Raw genomic sequence first — 8870 nt, forward strand, 5'->3', positions numbered from 1 at the left:
CATCAAGTCAATTCCCACTCACAGAGACTCTCCAGGGCAGAGTGGAACTGTCCCTGTCAGTTTCCAAAACTGCAAATATTTATGGGAGCAGAAAGCCTCATCTTTCTCTCAAAGAGCAGCTAGTGGATTTGAACATCTGACCTTGTGGTTAACAATCCAACATGCAACCTACTACACCTCCAGGGCTTATATGCACATCACAGGTTGATTATAGTATTTCTCCAATTCTTCATATAGCCCAGGTTCTCTGATGATTTGCTCAGCATACAGACTGAGTGAACTTGGTGATAGAACATAACCCTGATACACAGTGTTTCTGACTTTAAACCATGTAGTATCTTCTTGCTCCGTGTGCCTCTTGGTCCACGTACAGGTTCTGCATGAGCATAATGAAGTGCCCTGGAACCGCCCTTCTTCTCAAGGTTGTCTACAGCTTATTATGATCCACACAGTTGCACCGTCAATGAAACAGAAGTAAATATCTTTCTGGTCTTCCCTGCTTTCAATCAAGATCCATTTGATATCAGTAAGGGTATTCCCTCATTCCACATCCTCTGCTGAATTCAGCTTAAAGTTCTGGAAGCTCTGTGTCGGTGTGCTGCTGAACAATTTTCAATGATCTTCAGCAAATTCTAATTTATGTGTGATGTGAATGATATTATTAGATGATTTCGGCATTCTGTCTGATCACCTTTCTTTGAAATCCATATAAAGATGAATCTCCTCCAATCAGTTGGGCAGGTAGTGTGTTTCAAATTTCTTGACAGACAAGAGCTCTCAGCATTGTATCTGTTTGTTAAAACATCTCAATTAGTATGGTCAATTCCTGTATTTTATCAATGCAGTTTTAACTTCTTCCTTCAGCTCGATTGGTTCTTGATCATATGCTACCTCTTGAAATGGTTGAATATCAACCAATTCCTTTTTGTAGCTATAATGCTAAAACACTGTATCAATTCATGTTTTGAATCTAATGTGCTGGCACAACTGTCATTAATATCCAATCACAATGACACTTCAAATCACGTAATTTCATCTGTAGTTCTACAAGCCTGTGAATCTACCAATAACTTTTAAACAAGGAATAGTAATTAAAGGTAAAGGAGGAAAAAATCAAAACAGCCTCCTGCTTAGTTACTAAATAATGTAACTAATAATGTAATTCAATGTTCAGTTTATAGAACAATTTTGTTAGTATTCATATAATGTTAAGAAATATTACAATGTGATTTAGAACTATAATCACATATGACAAAAATTCATAAACTTTCTGTAAGTTCTAATTAGGGAGGCAGTCCGTGTTGGGGGTTGTGATTGGATAGCATGAGTTCACACACTAGGTGACAGGGTGACATCAACCACAGCAATGCTACTGGTATTTCTAAGAGCGCTGATGTAGTCATGATTAGTTGTTTACACACAAGGAAGTTTGAGAACCAACATCACACAATAAAAAGTTCCCCCGGGGCCTGTTAAAGGACACCAGTGGTACAGTGGCTACTGGTTGAGCTGCTAACCACAAGGTCAGCAGTTCAAAACCACCTGCCACTCCAAAGGAGGAAAATGAGGTTTTCTACTCCCATAAAGAGTTAGTCTCAGAAATCAGCAGGGGCAGTTCTACCCTGTTCTACAGGAATGCCAGCAGTCAGCATGGACTCAGTGGCCATGAGAGTTTTGTTTTGTCTGGAGGGTCTGTTAGCTTAGGCCACACTTCTAACCCTGCTAAAAGCTATCTGTTACCCAGGAACCTTGCTGCTGTCAGGTTAAAATTTTACAGGATCCACGGGGCATGTTTCAAGTTCATTTAAAGGTTCCATTAAGGAGTCAATTTGATAGACACAATAGAGGTTGTAGACTTATTGACTATTATTCAAAGCCCTCTAGATACAGGTGGGATAGACTGGCTAATCACTGCCTCCCAACCCTCACCTGGGAGGCTGTCTCCACCCATAGCCCTGGCAGCTGTGTTTGGACCAGGTGGCCACTCACTCAACCAACTCTACTCCAAGAATCTTGAATTAAAAACACGGAATCTGAGTCTTTCAGTCTCTAAAAGCCAGAGAAAACCAAAGTAGGAACAGGTTTAAAGGTAGGGCACACGTGCCAACGTAGTAGGAGCAGAGAAGCCTGTGGGAACACAGAAAGCCGGGCTGTGAGGAGGGGAAGTGCACTGGAGCTCAACCACACAGTCTAAGAACATGTGTCTTACTTAGAAATATTATTCTAAGACCTTAAACTCTTTAGTTTCATTCCACCAAATTTGAAAAGTATATCAACATGTTAATAGAGATCCATTCCTGGTAGATAAATGTTAATTCTAAAATATATATATATATATTGCAGTTTTATTGGCACATAATCCACATATCATACAATTCAATAGTTCAATCATATCAAGAATTGTACAACCATTAAAACTTTTTTTTTCATGGTTAAATCACTTTTAAAATTAGTTGTGTAATCACAATCAGGCCTACTGCTCCCTCCCACCTCCCACACACATTGTTTACTCCCCAAATCCCCTCACCCTCCCTACCTCCCAACCCCCACCCTAATATCCCCTTGCGTCAATTATTATCGCTATGAATTTACTCCTTCTGTGTTTCACAAACTAGAAAACTCAACAGGGACAATAAAAAAAATAAAGTGGTAAGGAGACAATAATAATATGAAGATAAAAATAAAAATGAGTAAGAAAGAAAAGACCACCATCAATATTTTAAAAAGCAAGGAAGAAATTTTTGTCATGGAACAAACAAAAAATACTTGCACCTAGAACACACTCAGGTTGGGTCAAGGGGGAAGTCCACTGACCAAGTATGAAGTTTGATCCAGCATAATCACTTTTACAATCATCTCTGTTAGTAATGCTGTTCATGACTCTTGCCTATGGCTAGAGGGGATCTGCTTGCAGCTTAGGTTCTGGGCTCCCACTGTGCCCCACTGTCTACTATGCATTGAGTGTTCACTATTTAAACTCTGAGACTTTTCCCGTCGTCATATTTGAATTTTATTATTGTCATCCTTGGATCACACAAGCTGGTGTGCTGCTTCCATGTGGACTTAGTTGACTCCTGACTTAGATGATTGTTTGTTTGAATACAAACTTTTTAGACCCCAGACACTATTCCAATTGACAGTCGAGCACCATCTGCTTTCTTTACCACACTTTTCTGAAGCTCCCTTATCTTCAGTGATCATTTCCTGAAAATGAATACAGAGGAGCAGGTCCATGTGATCAGAACTAACTGTCCTGGCATTGGGGCTAGAGCTTGTCCAGGGGATATGCACAACTCAGGTTCACTGGAGGTCGTATTATGACAAAATCAAAATCCCCTAAGACCAAATACACCAACAACAGCAACACACCAGCAAACAAATTTCAAACAAACAAACAAGCTAAAGGCAGGAAAACAAAAACCCATCCATAGAAACAAGACAGTAAAATACTTTCAATCATCCCCTTGAGGCATAAGGTGATTGCACTGATTACATCATCAATTTCCCAATGACACACACTCTGGACACTGTCGGTATGAGGAGTCGATGCGAGTACAGTTCCACCTTTAGCTGAAACTCACGAGTTGTTGCTCCGCACAGTTCCATCTACCATTCCACTGTGCTCCTTTACCCTACGGTTGGGGATTGTTGCCAGGGGGAAACTTCCTGAATCAAATCTTCTTAGTGCAGAAACCTGCCTAACAGATCAAAATTTGTCATGTCACTGTAAGGGGGACATCAAGGTACTAAGTTTATGGTGATTCTGGACACCTACCAAGCCAGGGGTTCCCCACAAGGACAAAGTTCCGTCACTTCCACAGTCCCAGGGTGACCACTCTTCTTCCTGTCCCACCATAGTACCCCAGTCCTCAGTCCAAGGTTGTAGGCAACTTTGAGGCAAGGCTCGGGTATTTTCCCAGCTGCTATGATGGCGAACTCCCGTAGTTTGCACATCCGCTTAACAAGATGCCATATGACACTAAGCATCTCCACATGGGCAGTCAGCTCATGTGATTCATGTGGGGAGTGAGATTCCCTAATGTGGAACTCTCACCACATAATCAGTTGGGACGACACAAACAGAGCATGCTTAACACTGAGAGGGGCCTGGTCATTTTTCCTTACCAATCTCCGCCCTGGCTATAAGGCTCATCTTTGAAATAGCAGTAGAGAAGAAAGAAACCCCAAGAATGTTGGAAACGCATGCGCAAGATCTGTCTGCAGTAGAGGTTATGGAAACTAGATGTATCGGAGACTGTGGCCCAGTGACTCAGAGGAGCAACTGAGGCTATGGGACACCATCTCCCTATCTACCCAACTATGGTATGTGGGACAGTGGCAGGTAGGCTGGCTTCTGGCCCTTGGAGGTAAAAGCCACACAACCACCTGACTCAGAGACTAAGAACCAGAGAGAGACTTGGCTGCTGGGTGAGGAGACCAATGACTGTATCTTTGTTTGCTGATCCCGATTTGTGTTAACCTGTTAGTTCCCCTAGTAAATCCCCTAATTGTGAGTATTGTCTGAGTTCAGTTAGTCATTTCAATGAATGAATAAGCCCAGCAGAGATGTAGAGTGGTGTGGGAGGAACAGTTGGTGGTTGGTGTCAGAACAGGTAAAGAAGGATGGAGCATGGAGGCTTATCTGACCCTGCCTCATGGCAACCGGGAAGACAGAGGAGGTCGGATAAAGTTCTCTGTTGATTTTTATTTCAATTAGCATCACAGAGTGTTTTAAAGTGGGTAATGGGAACACTTGAGTTCACTGCAATAGCAACAACAAAAAAACCCAGTATATGTGCTCACAGAGTTCAAATATTGACTGTTGATTGTTGACAATTGGTCGAGTTAATGGTAAATTATATGCAGTTTTTAGACTGTGCCAGGTCAGCCCTGCTAGCCCCTGAATTGTTCAAAGGTCATCTGCATATTGTTCTTGATTGCTGTGCCTTCTCTTAAGTGCTAAACCTCCTGACCTCGCTGGTAGAATTTCTGGAGTTCACATTCAAAGCCATTTGGCTTCTCCAGTCTTTGTTGTAAAGGATCTGGTTAGTGTTTATGCTTAGTCTGCTAGCTTGGATACCTTAACTGGAGGAATTCCTAGACCAGTTCTAGAGAAAACTCTGAGGCCAATCATAAAGAGGAACCCTAGAGCTCACATTTAGCAAACTTACATTTGGGCATCTGGGACCACTGCTCACTAAAGACAACCCTCACTGGCATCAAGTCAATTTTGACTTGTGGGAACAAACAGGACAGTATAGAACCGCCTCGGGGTTGCTGTGACTATAAATATGTATGCAAGTCAAAAGCCTCATCCTTATCTCACGGGGTGGCTCGTGGTTTTGAACTGCTAACTTCACAGCTAGCAGCCAATGTGTAATCCACTATGCCACCAGGGCTCCTCAGACAACCCAGGACCATTGTTAACCTTCGAGATACAGCAGGTCAAACTAGTTCCAAACCAGATTTACTCATAATGTGGAAAGCTAGGCCAGTGAATATTCTTCAGTGTTCAGAATAAGATCTTCTGAGTCTGCTGTGATAGTTAGGTTTTCTGTGCCAACATGACTCCCGTAGGAACATGTAGGTGGAGTTTAGCATGTCAATCAGGTTGCAGCTTGATTGGAGGACCAGTAAGATAAATGAATTTCCAAGGCCTGCCTCCTTCTCTCTTCCCTTGGAGGAAGTCCACACTTTCTGCTTCCCCTTCTGTTGACAAGCCACTTCAAGCCATGCCTGGAGATGTGTCCACTGCTATTGAATCTACAAAACTTCGCACCCACGGGCCTGTGATCTTTTTTGCATTCTGCATCATTGCTTATGATGTGTGTCTGAGGAGGGATTTATGGACTAGTATCAGACTTGATCAGGACTGAACTGGGATGTTTTCTTAATACACAATTGCTCTCTATAAAATTAGTCTTTCTTATCCATATATGAGAGTCCCTGGATTTGTTTCTCTAGTTAACCCATCTAACAGAGGCTGCCTTCCACATTGTAAACATGCAGATCATGTGAAGATAAAAGGACACTCTGGCTCACACTAGTGCTCATCTCAGTTGAGGTTTTGCTGTTTCTAACGCATCTCGCGTGTGGCATAAAAGCACCTGCCACACATATCCTCTTCCCTGTTAGGAAAGATCTATACAGGAAGCTGTGGCACTGCCCCTTGTGACACATGTTGAAGTTCTTCTATATGCTCCACTTATCAGTTGCATGTTCAACCCTCTTCTAAGGCTTCAAGATGCATCTAAAGGTAACAGTAAACTTGACAGAATGTAAAACTGGCCTTAAATAAACTGTAGATGGGTCTATGTAAATACTGTAGTACATGTTGGGAAACAGGACCAAGAAGTAGGGAATACAATATTTACATTTGAGAGTAAATGGTCTTTAGACCATTATTTTTTATGACTGCTTGGAACCTTAACACCTTATTAGAGTTGGCGCGGAGAAAGTAAGCATTTACATCAAGTATAGAGGAACAAGCTTGGTTTAACTTGAGCTTTCATAATCAATCAAACCAGTGTGGAAATACCACTTCAGAGTTCAGACCTGACTTTCTCAGTGCCCAGGAATACTGCAGTGAGGCCAGGTAGCTTAGCAAGCCTTGGAAGTGGGCATTTGGGATTCTAGAGCCTAATGACCACTGGCCAGTAGCATGGCCTGTCTTCATTGATTTCATCTATAAAAACAGAAGAGCAGGCTAGTATCTTAGTAGTATTGTTGAGTCACAAGACTTAGAGGCTAACTAGAATCAAAGTAAGTTGACTGTAAGAAACGGTAAGGAATCTCACTGAGGACAGAAAACAAAGCTTACCCAGTGACATGGGGCTAAACTGGAAAGTCAGAATCTACAGCTGTTCCCTCAGCTTCTCCTGGATCCTCAAGGTCCCTCTTTGATTTTCAATAATTTTACATCATTAAAATGTTTCAAAGACTTCACTGGGCTGGAACAAAAACATTCTTACAGGTTGATTCAGAATTAGAGGTTATTTTCTCCATTTTTTCTTATTAACAAGAAATATATTCTTTTGAGCTGTACATATGAGGGAGCTTCAGAAGATTTGTGGGAAAGTTCTACAAACTTGCTGAAGCGTCCTTGTACTCCCCCTTCAACATCTCTGTGCTTCCTTGATTCATTTCACATACTGTAGGAAGAGGAGGACACAGAGGATAAAATGTGACCCCATGACATTAAAATATTTTCCAGCTATGACATTACAGAAAGTGACACACTAGCAGCAGGTGTACTTCTGTCCACTGCTGTCATGTGTACCCCGAGGTCCAATATTCTCCAGGAAAGCAGATGCTGTAACATGGAACTAGGGGGGAAAAATCATGAGTCACAATGCCTTTAAAAAGATCGGAAGCACTAAGCCTTATGACAGACATGAATGTCTATAAGAACTCATTCACTGCCAATGAGTGGATGCTGACTCATGGAGACCCTATAGGACAGAGTAGAACTGCTCCTGAGGGTTTCAGAGAAACTCTTCACAGAAGAAGAAAGGCCTGTCTCTCTCCCCTTAAGAACCAGAGAAGTGTTTATATTAGGTATTTTATCTATTCCAATAATTATAGATGTGTTTATAATATCTACATATGTTCTTATTTCTGTCTAGGAATACAAAAAAATAAACACTTGGAAGTTTTATTAGAGCAAATGAACCTGGCAGATGAAAGTAAGGATGGACTGATGTTCAAAAATAAGAAAATGGATGATATGATTGTACAACTGTCCTTGACAGGACTGAACTATTGAATTGTATGACAGGTGAATTACATGTTGATAAAACTGTTGAAAAAATAAAATAATACAAAAGATAATGAGAGCGAATGACAATCAGGTAGACGGGAGCATGACCAAGTCGGGTAAGGGTTAATTCAGCAGTGTATTTCAAATTATTAATTACTGCAAACTCCTAAAGAGGCAAGTAAATGACAAAAACAAAATCCTTCATTATTAGGAAATGGAACATCTAGAATCGTAACTCCCAATACATAATACAAGCATTTTTAATGCTCATAACAGAACAGGTTAAAATATCTAATGAAAAGCCAAAAAGTTAAATTCTATCTGCCATGTAAAACTAGATATATCTTTACTACAAAAATCAGCAAGTTGCAAAGACAAAACTTCATAAAGAAAGACCTTGAGCCTGCAAATCTTCACAGGAGTAGAAAGCCTCTTTCTTCCCCAGTGGAGCTAGCTGGTGGTTTCGAACTGCTGACTTTGCAGTTAGCAGCCCAATGTGTAACCATTATGATTGATAGCATCATTAGTTTAGCCAATGGTATAGAAAATTTTAAAAATTCTGTTGAGAAAAGGAAATTCTACAAGTATAGGCCAGATATGAATTGTAATACATGAATTGTTGACTTGTACAGATTAAAGTTGGACACTGCTTACATAAACAACGGGGGTTGGTGATAGGGCAGATCTTCCACTAGTATTCATTCACAGCAAAAGGGCCAACACCCACCAGATTAGTACAAGTCATAATGAAGCAGGAGAGCATTGAAGCAGTATATGGGAGCTCTAGGCCGCCATTCACTGGGCATCCTCAAGGCAAGGGCCTTGAACCGAAGCTCAACGTCTGCCAGTTCTAGTCGTCCTCTGCTTTTAATGTTTTCCTATATATGAAATCCAGGACAGGTAAATTTATTGAGAAAGTAACTGGATTAATGGTTCCTTGTGAGTAAGGCAGGGGAGTTTGGGTGGGAATGGGGAGCTAATAACAATAAGGACAAGATCGAAGAAAATATTCTCAAATAATTGTGATGATTGTACAACTCTTTGATGTCACTGAACTATTGAATTGTATGATATGTGAATTAAATGCCAATACAACTGTTGGGGGAAAAAA

General features: G+C 41.0%; 1 protein-coding gene across 1 annotated transcript in view; it reads right to left on the reverse strand.

Annotated features, from left to right (window-relative positions):
• Positions 1 to 497: 497 nt before the first annotated feature.
• The window catches only part of MCM9 (minichromosome maintenance 9 homologous recombination repair factor), a 106896-nt gene continuing 98523 nt past the window's right edge, over positions 498 to 8870 (reverse strand). Inside the window, exon 13 of the transcript XR_006680468.1 lies at positions 498 to 789. The gene's annotated coding sequence lies outside the window, so the exon portion shown is untranslated. The remainder of the gene's footprint in view (positions 790 to 8870) is intronic.

The sequence above is a fragment of the Echinops telfairi genome, unplaced genomic scaffold (assembly GCF_000313985.2).
Source record: "Echinops telfairi isolate 266 unplaced genomic scaffold, ASM31398v2 ScPeMD7_3533;HRSCAF=4204_0, whole genome shotgun sequence".
Lineage (NCBI taxonomy): Eukaryota > Metazoa > Chordata > Mammalia > Afrosoricida > Tenrecidae > Echinops > Echinops telfairi.